The 24,423-nt window shown below is 43.9% G+C and overlaps 1 long non-coding RNA gene across 1 annotated transcript in view; it reads left to right on the forward strand.

Moving 5' to 3' along the window:
• The window catches only part of LOC121281243, a 126,162-nt gene that overhangs the window by 93,532 nt on the left and 8,207 nt on the right, over nt 1–24,423 (forward strand). Inside the window, exon 2 of the long non-coding RNA XR_005943839.1 lies at nt 24,032–24,178. This is a non-coding gene — a long non-coding RNA (uncharacterized LOC121281243). The remainder of the gene's footprint in view (nt 1–24,031; nt 24,179–24,423) is intronic.

Genomic DNA, 24,423 nt, shown 5'->3' on the forward strand with positions numbered 1-24,423 from the left:
GGAAACATATGGGTGAGGATATGAATTATGTATCACTTAACAAGTTTAATTTTCCAGAATCATAATCTAATGAATTTTTATTTTGTTAATTTTTGATACTTATATCTATCTAAAAGCTTTTGCATGGTTCCACATGAAAGCTTTCTAACTAAATTCCAATTCCCTCACCTATATTTCATGCTCTTTGCTGGAGCAAAGGAAGTGGGGAGTGATCATTTTTTGAATAAAATAGTCTCATAATCCCTTTGAACGAATTGAAAATTGTTTGGCTGGGTACATAAAATTTTGTTAATCAAATATGACCCCATTTAACAGCAATTGATCTTCTTCCTAGTTTTCCTATCAGCGTCATTGTCTCCAGATGCTGTGACTCAGGAATGAAATAAAACATATCTTTGAAAAAGAATCTAACAATGGCAAGTAATATTTTAAAACCAAGACAGCCTCACAAAAAAAACATCTTTGCACTTAATGTTCTGATAGGTGTTTTTTTTAATGATACGGGACAGCTTTTGAAGCCATTTTAATGAATGTCAAACAGATGAAAGGAAGCCGGTAATATAAAGATTTCAGCATGGTTTCCACACTAGGGAAGATCATTTAGAGCTGTGAAGACTGCAATTTGGGTATTCATGAGGCTGAAGGCAAAGACTAGTCCTGATGATCAAATTAAATATTTGAGGCTGCTGAGACCACTGAGAAGCATAAAATACAACCCTCTTGGCATGCAAATAGACATCAATCATACACCTTCAGCAATAAGTTGCTAGGGAATGCAAGGAATACTTAGTGTTTAGGGGAGAAAGGGGATCTCACTTCTTCCCAGGCAGCATGAGACTAAAGGCACATTTATCTTCACTCATTCCACCAGTAGACAGCATGCAATTATAATGAAATGATTCATTGCAAACTTCCTTATCACTACCACCTCTCTTGACTCCTCCACTGTTGCTAAGTTATAAGACTGCTTGCCCGACTTCCAGTACTGAGCAGAAACTTCCTCCAATTAAATATTGGGAAGCTTGGGGCCATTTTCTTCAGTCCCCATTTCAAGCTCTGTTGTCTAGCCACTGACTCCATCTTTCTACTTGGCAGCTGTTATGACCCAAATACTCCTTAAAACCTACCAAGATTTTGGTCATCTGCCCTAATATTTCAGATATGGCCATCAAACTATAATACTGCAGTAAAGTGCTGTGTGAGTGAGATGAGAGTGACTGCCCTTGACATCAAGGCCGCATTTGACCAAGTGTGGCATCTAGCAAAACTAGAGTCAATGGGAATCGGGGGAAAAACTCTCCACTGGTTGAAGCCATCCCTATCACAAAAGGAAGGTGACCGTGGCTGTTGGAGGTCAGTCATCTCAGCTCCAGAACATCACTGCAGGAGTTCCTCAGGGTAGTGTCCTCAGCCCAACCTTCAGTTGCTTCATCAATGGTCTTCCTTCCATCATAAGGTCAGAAGCAGGGATATTCACTGATGATTGCACAATGTTCAGCACCATTCGCGACTCCTTAGATACTGAAGCAATCCATGTCCAAATGCAGCAAGACCTGGACAATATCCAGGCTTGGGCTGACAAGCGGCAAGTAACATTTGTGCTACACAAGTGCCAGGCAATGATCATCTCCAACAAGAGAGAATCTAACCATTGCTCCTTGATGTTCAATGGCATTGCTATCACTGAATCCCCCACTATCAACATCCTGGGGATTACCATTGACCGGAAACTGAACTGTGATAGCCATATAAATTCCTTGTCTACAAGAGCAGGCCAGAGGCTCAGAATCGTTTGACGAGTAACTCACCCCCTGACTCCCCAAAGCTTGGTCACCATCTACAAGGCACAAGTCAGGTGTGTGATGGAATACTGCCCACCTGCCTGGATGGGTAAAGTCCCACAACACTCAAGAAGCTTAACACTGTCCAGGACAAAGAAGTCTGCTTGATTGGCTCCACATCCACAAATATTCATTCCCTCCACCACCAACGCACAGTAGTAGCAGTGTGTACAAGATGCACTGCAGGAACTCACCAAGGCTCCTTAGACAGCACCTTCCACACCCATGACCACCACCACCTAGAAGGACAAGGGCAGCAGATAGATGGGAACACCACCACCTGGAAGTTCCCCTCCAAGTAACTCATCTTCCTGATTTGGAAATATATTGCCCTTCCTTCACTGTCGCTGGGTCAAAATCCTGGAACTCCCTTCCTAACAGCACTGTGGGTGTACCTACACCACATGGACAGCAGCGGTTCAAGAAGGCAGCTCACCCACCACCTTTTCAAGGGCAAATAGGGATGGGCAATAAATGCTGGCCTAACCAGCGAAGCCCACATCCCATAAATGAATGAATAAAAAAAGTATAGTATGAAGGGCAGAAAAGGGACCAAGCTGAATCTTTTTGTGGGATAGTGATCCTGAGGACAGTATAAATTGGAGCTTGTGAGATAAGCTGCTTTCAACACTGTAGGGCGGAGGAAGTCTGTGAGGTGTATTTAGAGCTTAAGGGAGGGAATGAAAAATAAAGATAGTTCATAGGTCAAAACACGCACAATATTACAACAGCAGCAATAACTTGTATTCATACTTCACCTTTAATGTAATAAAAAAGCTTTCATTTCTTTCCCTCTTACTCTCTCCAAACTTGCTGGGTTAACAAAATTAACAAACACCCCGGGATCATTAAACATCCACATAGCTGGTTGGACTATATTAACGTTAACCACTGACTTTGTTAGCTTCCAGTTTTACAATAGCATCAACACTTCACAAATACTTCATGGACTTTTATATGCTGCTGAATGTCTAGACATAATGAAAGGCGCTGCAGGAATGCAAAATATTTTCTTCAGTTAAGTCATTTGAACAACTGCTGCAACAACTGCCAATATTGACATACGGTCTCAAATGCACAAGATTGGGACTCTGTTAAAGGGAGAGACAGAGTTTAGGAGAGTGACTGAAGGCTTAGGTGAGAAGATAAGTCCTGAAACAAACCTTTAACAGGAGAGGCGTATAGGTCTTGAGAAGAATTTCCAGTAAACAGCACCTTGGTGGCTAAAAGTTGAGAAATGAATGGTTGAAGGAAATGAGAGTGGGATGTACTGGAGACCAGGTTGGGATATCAACAGCTGCAGGAGGTGTTTAATTTCCAGAGGACGTTATGCAGCGGTAGGGAAGAGCTAGGCCATGGAAGGAGACAAGGACCTTACAATTAGATCAGGTTTCCTAGATTAGAGAGGGGGGAGCAATCGCTTCCCAGTGACTCCTTTTGTGTACATATAGAAGAAAAGGAGGAATAATGAATTTACACTGATAGAACATCTTTAGGAGAACAGCCAATATTTGATTACAATTTACACACATCAAAGTCCTTCAAACAGCAAGGAGATAAATGGACCTGTTAATCTGTTTCAGTGATGCTGCTTAAAAGATAAATGTTAGGCATGACACCTAGAAAGCTCAATTTCTTTTTAATAGTTATGGAATCTTCAATCTATTTTGATAGCTAAACTTGGTAACCTTGTCAAAGGATTTCCTGAAGTTCATATGCATTAGATTTCTCCTATATATCATGCCTGTTGCCCCATTCTATGAGATTTGTCATGCACGATCATCGCTTTTGAATTCTAACTATTTTCTCTTTATCTAGATGTGCTAATTTCATCCTTAATTAAAGACTCTAAAATTTTCTTCACCACAAATGTTGAGCTAACAGGCCTGTAATTACTTATTAGCTCCTGGACACACATCTACATGCAATAGAGGACCAAAATTTAATTTCTAGGTCATCTGTAATGTTCCCTCACCACTCCGTCAGAAGCCAATGATGTATACTGTCAGCCAAAGGAACATAAACATACGGATTAGGAACAGGAGTAGGTCATTCAGCCTCTCACCTATTCCAGTATTCATTTAGATCATGGCTGAGTTGCATTTAACTCCATCTACCCACCTTAGTTCCTTAATCCTTAATATCCTTCCCAATAAAAATCTAACAACCTCAGTTTTGACATTTTCAATTGATTTAACCTCAATGGCTTTTTGGGCGAAATAGTTATTCTATCAAATCCTTTAATCATCTTCAATGCCTCTATTAAAACACCACTTAGCCTTGGACATTCAAGGGAATGTAAGACTGGTCCTTGCAACCTATCCTCGTTATTTAATCCTTTGAGCCATGGTATCATTCTGGTGCAACTAGACTGCACCCCCTCCAAGGACAATATAACCTTCCTGAGGTGTTGTGCCCAGAATTGAATGCAATATTCCAGATGGGGGTCTAAGCAGACTTGTGTACAGCAGTAGCATAACTTCAACCCCTTTATATTCCAGGTGTTTGGAGAGAAAGACCAATATTCCAATTTAGCCTTCAAAACTATTGTTTGCACCTATTAGCTTTTTGTGATTTCTGTACATCCTAACTTCTTGCCATTTAGAACATATTCTGACCTGTCTTCCTTAGATCTAAAGTGGATAACAATCTCAAACTTTCCCATTGAAATATCTAGTTTGATTAATGGACTGGTTATAGAAGCAACATGCTATAATTAGACAGAAGAATATGGGGTGGACCAAAAGAAACAGTGTTGCACAGGATCACTAGTCACTTTATCATTTGAAAGGATAAGCTGAAAAGATTTAAAGTTCTGCCAGTTTAAGGCCAAATCTCAGAAATCTGACAAATTTAGAAACACAAAATGTTAATAGCAGCTATACAAACATATGAACATACTCAAGGGCAGTTAGGGATGGGCAATAAATGCTGGCCTAAACAGCAAAGCCCCATCCCGTAAATGAATTGAAAAATAATTAGGAGTAGGACACTCAGCCTCTTGAGCTATAACAGGGAAAAAACACCTATGATTTCCACAAAGGAGAAGGGAAGGAAAATGGTAATAAAAACAGAAAATGGTGGAAAAACTCAGCAGGTCTGACAGCATCTGTGGAGAGGGAAAGAGTTAAAGTTTCGAGTTTATATGACCCTTTCATTCTTTAGTGCCCTGTTCAAAATGGTTTATTGTTCTAATGGATACATCAAAGTTCCAGTTTATACTTTGTCATCAAACCTGCTGACAAGGGTGGTGCTGTTGTTGCCTGGCGTACTGACCTCTACCTCACAGAGGCTGAGCGCCAACTCGCAGACACTTCCTCCTACCTCTCCCTGGACCATGGCCCCACCACTGAACATCAAGCCATTGTTTCCAGGACTGTTACTGACCTCATCTCCTCTGGAGATCTTCTCTCCACAGCTTCCAACCTCATGGTATTCCAACCTCGGACGGCCCGCTTCTACCTCCTACCCAAAATCCACAAACAGGCAGACCGATCGTGTCAGCCTGTTCCTGCCCCACAGAACTCATTTCTTGCTAGCTTGACTCCATTCTCTCTCCCCTTCTCCAGTCCCTTCCCACCTACATGCGCGATTCCTCTGATGCCCTTCATCATATCAACAATTTCCTGTTCCCTGGCCCAACCGCCTCCTCTTCACCATGGACATCCAATCCCTCTACACTTCCATCCCCCACCAGGATGGTCTGAGGGCTCTCTGCTTCTTTCTCGAACAGAGGCCTGAATAATCCCCATCCACCACCACTCTCCTCCATCTGGCTGAACTTGTTCGCTCACTGAACAATTTCTCCTTAAACACGTCTCACTTCCTCCAAATAAAAGGTGTGGCTATGGGTACCCGCATGGGCCCCAGTTATGACTGTCTCTTTATGGGGTATGTGGAATATTCCTTGTTCCAGTCCTACTCAGGCCCCCTCCCACAACTCTTTCTCTGGTACATCGATTAATGTTTCGGTGCCAGTTCATGCTCTCATCTGGACCTGGAAAAATTTATTAATTTTGCTTCCAATTTCCACCCCTCCATTATTTTCACATGGTCCATCACTGACACTTCCCTTCCCTTCCTTGACCTCTTTGTCTCAATTTCTGGTGATAGACTGTCCACCAATATTCATTACAAGCTCACCAACTCCCATGGCTACCTCGACTACAGCTCCTCACACCCCGCTTCCTGTAAGGACTCCATCCCATTCTCTCAGTTCCTTTGCCTCCGTTGCATCGGTTCCGATGATGCCATTTTCCAAAACAGTTCTTCTGACATGTCTTCCATCTTCCTTAACCAACGTTTTCCACCCACGGTGGTTGACAGGGCCCTCAACCATGTCCAGCCCATCTCCCGCACATCCGCCCTCACACCTTCCCCTCCCTCCCAGAAACATGATAAGCGTCCCCCTTGTCCTCACTTATCACCCCACCAGCCTCTGTATTCAAAGGAACATCCTCTGCCTTTTCCGCCAACTCCAGCATGATGCCACTGCCAAACACATCTTCCCTTCACCCCCCCTCCCCCCATCGGCATTCCGTTGAGACCGTTTCCTCCAGGACACTCTGGTCCACTCCTCCATCACCCCCTACACCTCAACCCCCTCCCACGGCACCTTCCCACGCAACTACCGAAGGTGCAACACCTGCCCCTTTACTTCCTCCCTCCTCACCGTCCAAGGGCCAAACACTCATTTCAAGTGAAGCAGCTCTTCATTTGCACTTCCCTCAATTTAGTCTACTGCATTTGCTGTTCCCAATGCGGTCTCCTCTACACTGGAGAGACCAAACGCAGACTGGGTGACTGCTTTGTGGAGCATCTTCGGTCTGTCCGCAAGCACGACCCAGACCTCCCTGTCGCTTGCCATTTCAACACACCACCCTGTTCTCATGCCCACATGTCCGTCCTTGGCCTGCTGCAATGTTCCAGTGAAACTCAAAGCAAACTGGACGAACAGCCCCTCATCTTCTGATTAGGCACTTGACAGCCTTCTGGACTTAAAACATTGAGTTCAACACCTTCAGATCATGAACTCTCTCCTCCATCCCCACCCCCTTTTTGATCCCCTTTTTCTAATAATTATTATATATTTATTTATATCTTTTTCTTTTCCCATCTATTTTTATTTTTAAAATTTATTTCCATCCATTGTTTTACCTCATCTTTTAGCCTATTTTGATCCCTTCACCCCACCCCACCCCCACTCCCACTAGGGCCATCTGTCACTCGCTCATCCTGCTTTCTACTCTTAATGTCACCATTAGCACATCCTTTAGCTAATATCACCACCGCCAACACCCCTTTGACCTTTGTGTTTATGACATTTTTGGCAATCTCTGCTTTGCCTCCACCTATCACTGGCCCCCTATCCAGCTCCACCTGGCCCACTCCCCTTAAACTGCTTATATTTCACCACATTTCTAGTTCTCTTTAGTTCTGCTGAACAGAATATGGACTCGAAATGTTAACTTCCTCTCCACAGATGCTGAGTTTTTCCAGCAATTTTTGTTTTTGTTCCAGTTTATCCTATAAGGGCGGACAGTGTTGATGTAGGAGGTCATTTCCCCTGGCTGGGATGATCTAGAACTTGGGGACACAGTCTCAGAAGAAGAAGCAGGCCTGAGATGGGAAAGAAATTCTTCAGTCAGAGTGTAGTGAATCTTTGGAATTCCCTACCACAGAGGGCAGTAGAGGCTCAGTCGTGGAATATGTTCAAGACATCAAGGGATACAGAGATAGTGTAGAAAAATGGTGTTGAAGTAGAAGGCCAGGCATGACCTCATCAAATAGTAGAGCAAACTGAATAGCCTACTCCTGCTCCTATTTCTTATGTTCTTAAACTGAGTTTCACTCCTATTGGGGAACAAAGAGCCTTCTGCTGCTTCCTTCTTCCCTCAAGGTGAGTGAGCCACTTAGCAGCATCAGCTCCTTTACTTAATGATAATCATGGACTGGCAGACTTCCTGAGCCAATCATCACTTATCCTTTCCATCAGGTCCAATTAATGCTGATCCAATTCTCTCAGCTTGAATTGATTGCTTTCCCCGACAGGTATTCCATAACTTGATTGATGCTGACTTTCTCTCTGGATGGATTGTCCAGATCAACTGACTGATTCATTGGATTGACCAAAACACTGACTCCTTTCAGACCATGATTAATGTTCACACCTGGAAATGGGAGGTGCGGGCCCAAGCAGCTCATTCCATTGGCTGAGCCACATTGATTCCTTCATTTGATTAGATGCCCCAGGGCAGAATCGACACCCACTCCTTACACAAGCTGAATGCTCTTGGTTGTAATCAATGCTGACATTTTACCTTGATGGATATTTTGCTTGGAAACTGGAATTACTTTAGTAAAAATAACTCTATAAAGTATAGTTTCTTTGTTTTGGTTACTAGACTTTGCATGAATTATTTTTAAGCAAATGTTGTTACGCATTGGAATTTTGATTAACTATATAATTAAAAGAAGCTAACAAATAGACTATAACAAGAGCACATTGTTGCAGATACAGGAAATCTGAAGTAAAAACAGAAAATGCTAGAAATACTCAGCAGGTCTAACAAAAGGTCATCAACCTGAAACATCAGCTGTGTTTGTTTCTCCATAGATGCTGGGAGATAGGCTTTTCTCAATGGAGAATGGAGTTGACTCATCCTCTGTGCTGATATTCACACTTTTTTTATTCATTCATGGGATGTGGGCATTGCTGGCTCAGCAATGATTTATTGTCCTTCCCTAATTGCCCGTGAGAAGGTGGGCGTAAGCTGCTTTCTTGAACTGCTGCAGTCCATGTGGTGTAGGTACACCCACAGTGCTGTTAGGGAGGGAGTTCCAGGACAGTGATGGAATGGCGATATATTTCCAAGTCAGGATGGTGAGTGGCTTGGAGGGGAACTTACAGGTGCTGGCGTTCCCATGTATCTGCTGCCCTTGTCCTTCTAGATGGTAGTGGCTGTGGGTTTGGAAGGTGCTATCGAAGGAGCTTTGGTGCATTCCTTAAGTGCATCTTGGAGATGGTACGCACTGCTGCTACTGTGCGTCTGGCAGAGGGAGTGAATGTTTGTGCATGTGGTGCCAATCAAACAGGCTGCTTTGTCCTAGATGGTGTTAAGCTTCTTGAGTGTTGGAGCTGCACCGATCCAGACAAGTGGAGAGTATTCCATCACACTCCTGACTTTACAGAATCACAGAATCTTTACAGTGCAGAAGGAGGCCATTTGGCCCATAAAGTATCACTAGCTTTCTGAAAGATCATTCTACCTAGTCTGACTCTCCTGCCTTATCCCCGTGACCTTGTACATTCTGTCTTTTCTTATAGCAATCCAACTCCCTTTTAAATACCTCAATTGAACCTGCCTCCACCACCCTCTCAGGAAGTTCGTTCCAGATTCCAACACCCTCTGGGTGAAAACATTTTTCCTCACATCACTTTTAGTCCTTTCGCCAATTATTTTGAATCTGTGCCCTCTAGTTTTTGGTGTCCTCTTGAGTGGGAATAGTTTCTCACTATTTACCCTGGTCATACCCTTCAGGATCTTGAATACCTCTATCAAGTCTCCTCTCAGCCTTCTTTCCTCCAAGGAAAACAGTCCCAACCTCTCCAATCTATCCTCATAACTACAGTTCAGTATCCCAGGAATCATTCTTGTGAGTCTCCTCTGTACTCTCTCCAATGCCTTCACATCCTTCCTCAAGTATGGCATCCAGAACAGGTTGCAGTACTCCAGATGAGGCCTAACTAGTGTCTTATACAAGTTCAACATAACCTTCTTACTCTTGTACTCAATGCCCCTATTAATAAAGCCTAAGATACTATAACCTTAATTAAATGCTCTCTCAGCATGCTCTGTCATCTTCAATGATCTACATAAATATACACCGAGGTCCCTGCACCTTCTTTAGAGTTTCTCCCTTTATTTTGTACTGTCGCTCCACATTCTTCCTGCCAAAATGAATCACCTCACACTTTTCTGCATTGAACTTTATCTGCCACTTATCTGCCCATCTACCATCATGTTAATGTCCTTTTGAAGTTCAAGACAATCCTCATCACAGTTGACAATATTTCCAATCTTCGCATTATCTGCAAATTTTGAAATCATGCCCTGAACACCATGGACTGGGTCACTAATGTATATCAGGAAGAGCAAGGGTCTCAACATTGACCCCTTTGGAACTCCACTATAACCCTTCCTCCAATCTGAAAAAAAATCATTTATCACTACTCTCTGTTTACTGTCACTCAGCCAGTTTGCTATCCAAATGCCTACTTTCCCTTTTATTCCATGACCTAGAATTTTGTTCACAAGTGTGTTGTGTGGCACTGTATTAATGCCTTTTGAAAATCCATATACACAACCACCTTCTCAAGGGCAACTAGGGATGGGCAATAAATGCTGTCCCAGCCAGTGAAGCCCGCATCCCGTGAATGAATAAAAAAAAGTTTCTCTTATCAACCTTCTCTGTACCTCCTCAAAAAACTCCAACTTAGTTAAACAGGATTTTCCCTTGATGAGTCCATGCTGGCTTCCCTTAATTATCCTGCACTTGTCTAAGCGACTTTTGATTTTGTCCCATACTATAGTTTCTAGAAATTTCCCTACAACTGAAGTCAAACTGACTGGCCTGTAGTTGCCGGTTTTATCCCAGCACCCCTTTTTGAACACAGATGCAACATTCACAGTTCTCCAGTCCTCTGGCACCCCCTCTGTGTCTAAGGAAGACTATTACTAGTGTCTAAGGAAGATTATCACTAGTGCCTCTGAAATTTCCACATTCATTTCCCTCAGTACCCTTGGATGCATCTCATCTGGTCCTGCCTTTCTAACACCTCCTCCTTCTGAATTGTAAATTATTCACGTTACCAGTTACCTCCTCTCTCACCTCGACCTGGGTAGCATCATCTTCCTTTGTAAAGCTAGATGCAAAGTACTCATTTAGTACCTCCACTATTTCTCCTCCCTCCACGTGCAAGTCCTCTTTTTTATCCTTAATCGGCCCTACTCTTTCTTTTACCACCCAAGTATTATTTATGTGCTTACGAAAGATCTTGGGATTCCCTTTTATGTTAGCTGCAGGCCTCTTTTAATGTTCTCTCCTTACTTTTCTTATGAATGTTTTTACTTCCCCTCTGGTCCTTCTATATTCAGCCTGGTTGTATTTTCTACCTGACATCTGTCATACGCGCACTTTTTCCTTTTCATCTTCACCTCTATCTCTCTCGGCATCCAGGGTGCTCTGGATTTATTTGTCCCACCTTTCCCTTCAAGGGAATATACTTTGACATTGCCTGCAGTACTTTTTCTTTAAAGGTGGCCCATTGTTCAGGCATTGTCTTTTCTGCCAACCATTGGTTCCACCTCATTCGACTCAGGTGCATCCTCGTTCCATCAAAGTTGGCTTTCCCCCAATTAATTATCCCCGCTCTGGATTGTTCCTTGTCCTTTTTCATGGCCAACCTAAACCTTATGATACAATGGTCACTGTCCCATTAATGCTCTCCCACTTATATTTGATCCACTTGGACCAACTCATTCCCCAGAACCAGGTCCAACAGTGCCTGCTCTCTCATTGGACCTGCTCTTGTAGCCACAGTATTTATATGGCTAGTTCAGCTCAGTGTCTGGTCAATGTAACCCCCAGGATGTTGCTGGTGGGGGATTCAGCGATGGTAATGCCATCGAACATTAAGGGGCGATGGTTAGATTCTCTTTTGTTGGAGATGGTCATTGTCTGGCACTTGTGTGGCGTGAATGTTACTTGCCGCTTGTCAGCACAAGCACAAGCCTGGATATTGTCCAGGTCTTGCTGCATTTGGACATAGACGGCTTCAGTATCTGTGGAGTCAAGAATGGTGCTGAACATTGTGCAGTCATCATCCCCATTTCTGACTTTATGATGAAAGGAAGGTCATTGGTGAAGCAGCTGAAGATGGCTGGGCCTAGGACACTACCCTGAGGAACTCCTGCAGTGATGTTCTGGAACTGAACTGATTGACCTCCAACAACCACAACCATCTTCCTTTTGTGCTAGACATGACTCCAACCAGTGGAGAGCTTTCCCCCTGATTCCCATTGACTCCAGTTTTGCTAGGGCTCCTTGATGTCACACTCTGTCAAATGTGGCCTTGATGTCAAGGGCAGTCACTCTCATCTCACCTCGGGAGTTCAGCTCTTTTGTCCGTGTTTCAACCAAGGCTGTAATGAGGTCAGGAGCTGAGTGGCCCTGACGAAACCCAAACTGAACATTAGTGACCAAGTTATTGTGAAGCAAGTGCCGCTTGCTGGCTGTGTCATTGTGCATAGAAATGTGACTCTGGAGGGAAACAGCAGGTCCATGCTCTAAAGTTTGTGGAAACGCTCAATAATTTGCAGAATTGCTATGGAAACCATTAAAATCTAATTTCAAATGTAATCCCATTAGTGTTATGATCCAAAGAACAACAATTGAAAATCTGATTATGGCAGCTCAAAGAATATATGAAACATCATGTTCATTGAGAGTCAGATGAATTTGTGCTTGCATGCAATATTGACCTTGGCGCAGAGAAGTTGGAAATAGATTAAAAGAAAGATAGGCGTTAGTGGAACAAAACATCCTGATGTCAACTTTATAACCTATATTACAAATCAAAGATTGTGGAATGATTGTCATGTAAATGTTCTTGTCTGATGTTTGGACTGAATTTATCTAGATTGTAAAGTTTTTATCAGCCCCACTGTTTTTTATACAGTGATAAAACTTCAAGTCCTTTGCCGTATGATTCTATTCTGGGATTGCGGTTATCCTTGAATTTGGATTTCTCGAAACTGGTGATAAAAACCACCAACGTAAACATCTTTTACTGTAGCCAATTGATCTGTTCATTCAACAGTTGGATCTGAGCAAACACAAGCACATTTTCTTTGCCAAAACCATTTAAACGCTGGAATGGTTAGACTCCTGATACGTTCCCTAAACAGCATTGGCAAGGGCATGGCTGTTTCACGTGCTGAGTGTCAAAACAAATGCATAATTGGGGAACATTTTATGCTTGGGTAGGATTTTGTACTTCCCTGTTATGTCTGGATGATAAACCCTGCAAAGTAAGAGTGAAGGGGAAGTGCTTTGGTTAATTGGAATTGAATCTTTGCATTGGAGTTGAGGTTTTGATACATTTGATTCATTGTAATCTAAGACTGGGCAAAGGGAATGAAAAGCTGGGGAGCATCATTCGATCAAAGCGCTTCCTATTTTAGGCTGAACTAAATTCTAGCCAGTGTCACGAACGTGAGGTTTAATAACATGGTTATGTTTTAAACTGTCTTTTTAACTTAAGATGAAATAGAGTAATGAAGAGAGTGTTGCAATCTATTACAAGTTCTGCCTAATGACAGGCCTGTGTGGCCTGGTTACCATGGGGACCACGGCCCTAGGTCAAATGCTATAGAAATGCACGTGCCAATTTTTAACATCTGAAAACAAAGGCAGATGCAGATGTTTTTGTTATTCTAGACCTTCATCTGAACAGGGACAATGAGAGAAAGTGAGAGAGAGAGAGAGAGAGAGAGAACCTTGGAGCAGAATCTTGTGAAACTCCCTCAAGCGGGCACATAACTGAATGGGAGGCAAAATGGCAGCTTCCTGATGGTGGGCTAAAAGCTAATTATTAAGTTGGCAACAGATTGAGGATGGATTATGGTTCCTCACATCGAGTGGTGGGAGCCTCTTTTATACATTAGCGTGCCATGCGTGCTCATTAAAACACAACTTCGAGAGATTAAATTGCACCTTGGGAATGATGTAAGCATTAAATGAGAAACAGAAGCCTTCAAAGTCCCGGCTGGTTAAATATGGCGTGCAGCAGGCGAGGTAGACTTCCTGGTTGTTTTGGGCTGATGAGGAGCTGCTTTTCTTGCATGGGGAGCTTTGTTGAATCAGGGGAGAGGAGGATTTGATGATTGAGATCAGGTGGCAGCTGTGAAAGGGAAATGGAAATTGATTGACCCAGGGAAGAAGGGAGGTGGCAATCTTCCAAAGGCAGAGGGAGGAAACTGGACTACACAGGAAAGGTCAATGTCTACAGACACTAGGTCAAGTATAATTGTGTGGTGATCAAGGGTTCTACAGGAAGGGTCATTAGTGAGGTCCTGAGAGTCGAGGGTAACAGAGGGCAGGTCAAGAGTGATAGAGCGAAAGACAGAGGGCAGGTGGGTAACAGGGGGCAATTCCACTATGCTGGGCGTGATGGTGCTGACCGATGATGATAGGGGATTCTTTAAGGTGAATGATAGTTGGTCAAAGGTGATGGGGGCATGGGTCCAGGGTCACCAGAGTCACAGCAAGGGTAAAGAAGTAACATTGTTGAGAGGTCCATGACACCTTCATTGCATCCATATTCCAGTCAGACTGATGACTCAGGAGTGGATGAGGCCCATTCTTGTTAATGAGCTACTTGGGTCTCTGTCATGTTCACACGATACGGACTCATGGATTTATTCAAAATTAACATTTTACCTTAAAACGTTGTTTTTTAAAACAAAATGGTATTGCGAGCTCAGGTTACCTTTCCTTTTCCATCAATATACATGGGACTACACAAGGTCTTGGAAGCTAGCCTGGACAGGACATTAAAATGCAAATGACCTTTTGGGACATTTCATTAAGAAAGCATTAAAGTGCAGCAGATCTTTCCCGTTGGAATAATGGCTGTACTTACTCAAATATTTGCAGAAAATAGTTCACCATGGACCAGGAGACTTCTTGGCTTTGGAGTGTAAATCCAAAGAATGGGTGCGATAAGAACCCCATTCTATCACAAGTATATGTGAATGGGTGAAGCTTGAACACTATTGTGTGTCAGTGGCCAGGTTGTCAGAGACCATTTTTGAAGACAATGAGAAACAGATACTGTGGTCACGTGATAGAAACCATGTCTCTGACAAGACATTATTGGCGCATTTTTGGAGCTTGAGGCAGAACAAAAGCGAAGAATTCCAGACCAGCAAAGAAACAGGACCCTGCCTGAGATTCATCAAAAGGCAAAGAAGTCAAGCTGGCCTTTAACAAACGCATTTGAAGAACCAAACCAGGTTCTTGCTGCAGGGATTCGACTAAACCGCAACTGGGGTAACGCTCAAGAAACCTGCCACAGCAAGTAGTAAGCCACTGCGAATCGATATTCAGAAACCTCCAACCTTTATTTTCTGTAGCGGTCCTGCAGCATTTTAAGCCTTCATCTCAAGAGAAGCAAGTGTGACAGTGAAGTTTTTTAATCATCTTTTCTTGTGTGTGAGTGTGAATCTGCACAAATGGGTGCTATTGGGTATATATTTTAGAATTTGAGCAATAAATATTTATCCTTATTTTAAAAAAAAAACATTATGAGAACTTCTGGGATTTGTCTATTCTTAATAGTTGCAGAATCAAGAGGTTAAAACACTTTTGCCCAGGTTTTCGCTCCTGGGTTTGCTCAGAATGGATTGGAAGTCAGGCCCGCAACCCCAGAGCGAGTGCAGTGACCTCTGGGTGCAGAAGCAGGATCGGTGAAAGGCCTCACTCTGTGCTCCTGCACTGTGTTCAATTAAATAAATAAGAATAAAACAAAAATCTGCCCTCACACCTTAACCCCCCAACACACTCCTTCTACCCCATCCATGTCAACCTATGCCAGCTTATGCCCCCACCATCCCCCATTGTTCCTCATAACCCCTATGTCAACCTATGCCCACCCTACCCACCGCACATCAGCCTCATTCTCCTATGCCCCCCGCATCCTCATGACTCTTTATAGCCCCTATGCCAACTCATGCCAACCCATGCCCCCCCATCCACCACCCTTTGCCGTTACCCCCTCCATGGCAACTCATCTAGTGTCCTTTGATAGTTCCTTGACAGCTTTGACAGTTCCTGGGCAATTTTGACAGCTCCTTGACAATTGGGCAGTTCTTTGACAGTTGTTTGACAGCTGGACAGCTCCAATGAGTTTGTGTGTGAAAAGTGAATAATGATGTTCACTTTTAACAATCCCTAAGAGTGCGTTACCTCTCCCAAAGGGTACCTTACCACTCCCAAAGATGTCCCAGGACCATATCCAAAGGGGTACCTGACCTCTCCAAAGGGGTGCCCTAGCTATCCGAATGAATTGACCAAGTTTCAAACTCCTCTCACCTGTTCTAACCCAGACTCTGGGTTTCATACTCAGGCCTTCTGAAGTCCCACTTCAGTGGAGGCAGCCGGTGATTTAAATGGACAGCTGCTTCCCTAGGCCACACATGCATAAACCCTGGCCCGACTCCACTCCCGCCCCCCCCGCGGTAAAGGATCATGTAGAATTTTTGGCCATCTACGGGACTTTTCCCATGCCAGAGAGCCTCTCCATTGTGGCGAAAACGTGAGCCTTTGTCTTTTAAAACATATCTATTTTCGGTCAGTCGAGTGGTGGAAAATTGGGGGGGGTTGGGGGGGGGAACCATCTCTCCCCTGTCCATTAAGAGCCCACCCCTGGAAATTTTTCTAATTTTCAGCAAGGCGGGTAGACTTTAGCCGCCGTCAGGAGTCAGTCCATCTCCATGGAGATGAGGACAGAGTTGACTGCAAGCTTATGTGAAAAGATTCAGTTCGAGGTGATGCTGAAGAAGTTGGTCACAGCAGAGAAATCCTACCCTATTATATAAAGAATTTACTAATTTTAAAGGATTCATCGATAGCCCACTCTGTCCCGGGTTTCAGGTCTTCTGCTGCCCTTTGAAATGTGACGAAATCTTAACTTTGCCATTTTTTTGTAGCAAACATTAATTTTGTGGCATTAACGTGTAGATGGCAGCCACAGCAATGGCTGCCAAAGTGAGTCACAATGCGGCCTGCCTTTTGACTGAGCTACCTCAGGTCCCGTGCCCTTGCTGGCCCATTGCCTGAGCGATGACTCTGCCGCCCAATTCATTCCCTGACCCGGTGGACACAGTGGCTACTTCCTGCTTCTTGTCAGTGCGGGGCCGCGGCCCGGAATTGAACCTGCCACTTGATTCTTGCTTCCCACGGGAAACTCTGGCCCTTTGTGTCCTTCATGGATCCATCAACTTCAAAGCGTATACACGCTTGGTGTATGTCACAGATTAATACAGCACACAAGGCAGCCATTCAGCCCCTCATGTCTAGGCCTACATTTGAATAAAGCTGTCCAATTACTTCCATTTCCCTGCCTTTTCCCTATAGCTATGCAAATTTAATAGCAAAGGTCACAGCTACTTGGTGGATCCTAATGCTGTAAATAACAAAGGAATAAAGCAGTGTTATTGTCTGCATATACTACTGAACAGCTTGGGAGCAGGTAGGAAACTAGCAATTAGCAATCTGGTAGTAAAGTATCAATGACAAATGTGCAAATAGCAAAAGAAAGCTAAAAAAAAAAGCCATGGATAAAAATAAACAACAGAAAAGAAACAAATGAATTACTATTAAGAAGAAGAAAAATATTTTGTTCAAGGGGCTGGACTTTGCAATTAACAGGGAAATCCCGTCACCAAAACCAAAAGCCCTGGGGTGCCAGGAGTGGTGACAGGAAAATAGGGGACAGCCATGCTGCACAGCTCCCTTTCGCATTCCCACTGCCGGGGTAGTTTCCCAGGAGCGGTCTGGGAAGTGGATCACTTGCCTGCTCCATGGATATGGGCAACCGATTAACACAGTTAAGGCGCTAATTAGGTGCATTTTGAGGGCTCTTTGCCATTTTGATGGTGGCAGTGCAGCCCTCTGCACCTTCCCATCTCCATGGTCTCCCGGTGAGTTCTGGGAAGGGCGCCCTCAGTTCTGTGCACTCCATGGTCCGGGGTGGGAGCCGCTAGCATCAATGGCTGCTCTCATGACAATGGGGCTGCCGGTGCTCAGCAACACTACCCACCACCCCGGCCGCCCCACCCTCTCCTTTACACCCGGGCCTACCTCCTGGACTCAGCGTCCCCCAGCCCCACTTACAACACAGGGCACACCACCTTAGCTATTTAAATTGTCTGCCTGCCTTCTTGGAGCAGCAAGATGATCTGCTTCCCAGACTCCCCCTGGGAAACTACCCTGGCAACAATAATGCATCGGGGAGGCCTTCCCAAAATGGCTCACCCCACCACCCCCCCATCATTTTCCCAGCCCCACCCACCCCCAGCCACTACCCAATTCAGGTCAATGACCTTTCATTTATTTTTCTCTCTACATATGCTGTTTGACCTGCTGAGTGCTTCTTGCACCTCCTGTTTTTGTTTGGGATTCCCCTACCTCAGGTGCAGATCGCTTCTCCTTGCTCCTTCGCTGCACCTTACATGTAAGTAATGCTGGACAAGGGTGTCTGGATCCCTGATGGATTTTTCTACTTTCTGCCTGCATTATTTCCTGAAGCCATCATTGTGTAAACTCAGGAGGTAGCGGTAATGACCTTGAGGCTTCCCCATGGATCAGAAGGCCTTTGTAACAGCCTCTGCACACTGTGCCTCTAATGCCATATTTCATGTAATCTTTGAGTCGCCATTTCTGCTTAAGTCTACAGGCACTGCAACACCGCTGGAATTGTCCACTTATGTACTGTTTGACTGCCTCTTGTTAATAGGATCCTTACCGAGAGTCTAAGATTGGGCTTTATGAACAAATGGAAGATGTTTTCTTTCATTAAATAATATGCCAAGACTGTTCTGTCTTCACAGAAACCCTGATCTGTAAAGCTACCACAGGTGTCTTGTACACAGCTGTATCAGATTAGAAATTCAGATTGTAAATTTTCATCCATTTACTACTTTCTTAAATTTACTTGCAGAATAGCAGCAAATCCATGTTAGATACATGTAAGGCCGAATAAGTGACTAAAGCTCTGTCTGTTGATTGAAGGCCTGGTTGTTGACTGAAAGCCTGGTCAGAGATTAAAGGCCTGGCTGGTTTGAAGGCCTTGTCAGTGACTGATGAAGGCCTGGGAGGTGACTAAAGGCCTGGCCAGTGACTGAAAGCCCAGTTGGTGAGGAGGCCAGGTCAGTGACTGAGGTCTGGTTGATGATTTTTTCTTTTATATATTTATTCATGGGGCGTGGGTGTTGCCCATCCCTAACTGCCCCTGAGAAGTTGGTAGTGTGCTGCTGTTTTGAACTGCTGCAGTCCATGTGTTGTAGGAATGCCCACAGTGCTGTTAAGGAGGGAGTTCCAGGATTTTGACACAGTGGCAGTGAAGGCCTGGTTGGCGATCGAAGGCCTGAAGTGACTGAAAAGCATGCTCAGTGACTGAAGGCCTGGTTGGTGACTGAAAGCCTAGCTGGCTGGTGATTTACCTGGCTGGTGATTAAAGGCCTGGCTGGTGATTGAGGGCTTGGTGATTGATGCCTGGTCAGACTAAAGGCCTCACTAATGATTGGAATAGTTCAACTCATCACGGAATTCCAAAGGAAAAAAAGTAAAGCAAAAGCCAAAATACCAGATTATCCTGTTGGGCAAGTGTTAACCTATTAGCAACATTGTAAAGATGCAGCAGTCACCTGGTAGTAGAGAACTTGGGTAATGCTGTAAAAAGAGACATGCTGTCGAAGCTTTTTGTCTTGTACTCATCAGGACAGATTCACAAGAATACAATCTCAAAGGGAACAATAATTTATACTGCATGAGAAGAGAGTGCTGGTTGGTAATTGAACTTTGATTGGTAGAGATGTTGCCATGGAGAATGTACCAGGGAACAATTAACTGCCAAGCTTTTGTTTGAATTCAAACCAAACAAGTCGACTCTGATTGCTCAAGGCATTGCCCTGCAGGAATGAATCAGGAATGGCTGTCCCCCAAGCTTTTGTTTATTTGAAAAAGGCACAATGCTCATTTGCTACTGCATGCTGTTCCTGCATGGCCCAAGCCATTTGCAAGCTTGATGCTGAAATAAGGCACATCAAAGCTATCCTGTGGAATAATGGCTACCTTGATCAGATCATGGCTTGCTGTATATCGAATGGGCCTGAGGCTGCCATTTTCCATCCTAAAATGTGTTGAGTGAGGCAAGGGAGGAGATAGCAGGGGCGCTAGCAATAATTTTCAATACCTCTCTGGCCACAGGAGAGGTGCCAGAGGACTGGAGGACAGCCCATGTGGTACCGTTATTCAAGAACGGAGGAAGGGATAAACCAGGGAACTACAGGCCAGTCAATCTAACCTCAGTGGTGGGGAAACCATTGGGAGCAATTCTGAGGGGCAGAATTAATCTACACTTGGAGAGGCAGGGATTAATCAAGGACAGTCAGCATGGTTTTGTTAAGGGGAGGTCATGTCTGACCAATTTGATTGAATTTTTCGAAGAGGTTACTAGGTGTGTAGATGAGAGCAATGGATTTTACATAGTCTACTTGGACTTCAGCAAGGCTTTTGATAAGGTCCCGTATGGGAAGCTGATAACAAAGGTAAGAGCCACGGGGATCCAAGGCAATTTGACAAATTGGATCCAGAATTGGCTGAGTGGCAGGAAGCAGAGTGTGATGATCAAGGAGTATTTTTGTGACTGGATGCCTGTGTCCAGTAGGGTTCCACAGGGATTGGTGTTGAGTGCCTTGCTGTTTGTGGTATATATAAATGATTTAGACTTGAATGTAGGTGGGTTGATCAATAAGTTCGCGGATAACATGAAAATTGGTGGGGTAGTAAATAGTGAGGAGGATAGCCTTAGATGGTTAAGAAGGCGTATGGGATACTTGCCTTTATTAGCTGAGGCATAGAATATAAGAGCAGGGAGGTTATGCTGGAACTGTATAAAATGCTGGTTAGGCCACAGCTAGAGTATTGGGTACAGTTCTGGAATCCTCATGATAGGAAGGATGTGATTGCACTAGAGAGAGTGCAGAGGAGATTTACCAGGATGTTTCCCTTGATGGAGAATTCTAGAATCAGGGGACATAGATTCAAGATAAGTGGCAGAAAGTGTAGGGTGGACATGAGGAAGAACTTTTTTACGCTGAGGGTAGTGGGTGTCTGGAATTCGCTGCCCAAGTTGGTGGTAGAGGCAGAAACTTTAAACTCTTTTAAAAAGTACCTGGATCTGCACCTAAAGTGCTGTAAGCTGCAGGGCTATGGGCCGGGTGCAGGAAGGTGGGATTAGAAAGGGCACCTGGGTGTCCTCGGGCTGGCATGGACAAGATGGGTTAAATGGCCTCCTTCTGTGCTGTAACTATTCTATGGTTCTAAGGTTCTATGATGCCTGGGCTGGAGAGCTTTAGTAATGAGAAGAGATTGGATAGGCTGGGGTTTTTTTCCCTGGAGCAGAGGAGATTGCGGGGGGACATGATTGAGGTGGCATATGAGGGGAATAGCTAGGGTAGACAGGAAGGAACTTTTCCTTTTGGTGGAGAGATCAATAACCAGGGGCATAAATTCAAGGTAATGGGCAGGCAGTTTAGAGGGGATGTGAGGAAGAATTTTTTCACCCAGCGGGTGGTGGGAATCTGGAACTCACTGCCTGAAAGGCTGGTAGAGGCAGAAACCCTCATAACATTTAAGAAGTATTTGGATGTGCATTTGCGATGCCATGGCATACAAGGCTATGGGCCTAGTGCTGGAAATGGGATTAGAATAGTTAGGTACTTGTTTGACCGGCGTAGACTCGATGGGCTGAAGGACTTTTTTCTGTGTTGTAGACTTCTATGACTCTATAAGTGCTCAGTCTGCCTCAGATTACCCTGGAAGTAAGGCATCTCAAAAATTTGAGTAACAGGTGAAGCTAGCCTTTTCACACTGATACTATGCAGTAACAACACGAATGGTATACTCCATTAACAGGATGCTGCCGTTAAGCCAATAAGATGTCCTGCCTACCACACAAATAAGTAACGTGATATATGAATTTCAGTCCCAGTGACATTGGGTATGTAGGCCATATGTCCCAGTGACTGGTGCGCCATATCAAACAGCATGCCTCTTCAGCTGTCTCTAACAAGCAAAGTACTGACCATACTTAACCAGCCCTGCTTGCAAAACTCAAAACATTAGAAGTGATTCTGCGTTTGGACAACACCTACTATACAATCCCTATTGTGCTAAGAATTACACTAACAACCAATTTAAGATTATCAATTGGGCTTATAGCTTGGTTCACTTATGCATGTTAGAAGCTACGTATACTCACACTCAGGGCCCTGTTCTTTGCAAACAGAAAGAAAATCTCCACGCCTTGTGCCTTTTTCAACGAAACAAATGCTTGGGGGACAGCCATTCCCTGGTTCACTCCCCATGGCAACACCTTAACCAATCAAAGTTGACCTACCTGGTTTGAATTTAAACAAAAGCAATTAACTGTCCCCTGGCACATTCTCTGTGGCAATGCCTCTACCCATAAGAGTCCACTTGCCAACCAATCAGCACACTCTCCTCATGCGGCATAAATTGTGGTTCCCTTTGAGGTTTGGTATTCTTGTGATTCTGTCCTGATGAGTGCAAGATGAAAAGCTTTGACAGCATGTCTCTTTTTTTCAGCAACACTGAAGATGCAATAGGTCTGATTTTAATTTGCCCTACCATAAATGGGGAAGTTACAGCCTGAAAATTGTATCAGTTTACTTCCTGCCCTGGTGCTCCATCTACTGGCATCTTGGATAGGCTCCTGAGATGGAAGGACACAGATTCAATTTGGTTCAAGCTGGAAACCACTCATAACATGTGACCTGTGTCCTATAATGTAGATAGCACTCTGGGCCTTATTTTGATGTACAAATGTGTGGAATTTGTCCCAGGTGCTAACTGGCCTAATTGTCCTTAAAGGGGCCACAGAAAATGTTTTTTTTTTTGGTGAGGATGGGAGCAGAGGTGCTCTCCAGGGCCCATTAATAAAAATCTGCAGCATGCTGCCAGCCCAAACAACATTCCCTCGACCCTGGGACTACTTACTTCCACCCGATCCCTGGAACGCCTACAGCCATCCAAGGCTCTAGCTATTGGTTGGTCAGTATCAGAGATGGGCCAATTTCTTGCCCTTCTACTTCCATGTGTATATCTACATCTACATAGCAAGCTGTGCCTGCAACTTCCATACAGCATTGAAATGAAGCCTCAGCCTCAAAATGTCTCAGATCTATGGCAATGACAGTGGACTGGGCTCAATCTTCCTAGCCCCACCACCCACCCTTAACCACATTAAGTTAAAATCAGAAATGCATCATTTTATCTTATCTGTACTGAAACACCAAATGGGGAAATTTTCACAAACCTATTTTTGATATTATTAATTACAGTGATGAGCAAAGCAATTGCCCCATGTTTTCACCTTCTAGATTCCTAGACACACAGATAAAGCCCTCATGCCCTACACTGTGAAATTATATTGATGTGTATTTAGTTCTGAGGGCAGCTTTTGCTGATAAATGATGATGTTTTCATAGGAACATGCGATTGTAAAATTCCAGTGAAGGAAACTGATAATAAGAGGATCTGCGTGGATAGATGAACAAAGATGGGCCAAGTGTCCCTCATCACCCTGAAATATCTAATGGTCTACAGATATGTTTAATGCTCATCCTTGTATTGAAATCTCTCCATGGCCTCCTCCTTCCTCATCTTTGTAATCTCCACCAACATAGATGGAAACACCACCACCTAGAAATTCCACTCCAAGTTGTTCACCATCCTGACTTGGAAATATATCTCCGTTCTTTCACTGTCGCTGGGTCAAAATCCTGGCACTCCCTCCCTAACAGCACTGTAGGTGTACCCACGCCACATGGACTGCAGTGGTTCAAGAAGGCTGCTCACCACCACCTTCTCAAGAGCAACTCGGGATGGGCAATAAATGCTGGCCCAACCTGTGAAGCCCACATCCCATGAATGAATTTTTGAAAACTCTCGGCCCACCGAGAAATCTGTACTCCTCCAATTCTGACCCGTCGTGCACCCCTGATTTCCCTTGTTCTCCCACTGGTGGCCCTCCCTGCAGCTGTCTAAGCTTTACAGTTCTCTTCCTAAGTTCCCTGCCTCCCTAATTCTCTTTTCCTCCTGAAAACCTTTGACCATGTTTTCATTCACCTGGTCAATGCCTCTTACTGTGGTAGTGTCAAATTTTGTTTGCAAAGGTATCTTTGGGTATTTTTATTGCAGTAAAGTTGCTATATAAATGCAAGTTGTTGTTATGTTCCTGCGAAATCCCACACACGTGGCACAATCAGATATTGCTACTTTATGTTGATTTTTTTAAAATAATTAATCTCCGCCAACAGACAACCTTACTACATTTTCTCTCAAAGAAGTTGACAAAATGCAACGAGTGTGTGAAGACAACTTTGCCTGAAGGACTTCTCCGACTGACAGGATGGTGATCATGTGAAGAAATTGTTTTCTCTATTACCCTGTGTTGCCTCTACAAAGTAAATATAAGTACTTTAAACCAAAGCATTAAATAATGTTGTCTGATATGCCATCACTTTTAATAGGATTTTGTCCTTTCTCTTATGACTCACTCACTATTACAAAACCCATATAAAGCAAGGTCAGTATACAACTACTTTCTTGTACTGCTCCCAGTATCAGAATTATAAAGGGTGTTTATTGTTGTTGCCAATGGGAAAACAGGCAAGTAAAGTGATGAGTGCTGAATCTACAGTGTTAACCT

Source organism: Carcharodon carcharias, chromosome 1, assembly GCF_017639515.1.
Source record: "Carcharodon carcharias isolate sCarCar2 chromosome 1, sCarCar2.pri, whole genome shotgun sequence".
NCBI lineage: Eukaryota > Metazoa > Chordata > Chondrichthyes > Lamniformes > Lamnidae > Carcharodon > Carcharodon carcharias.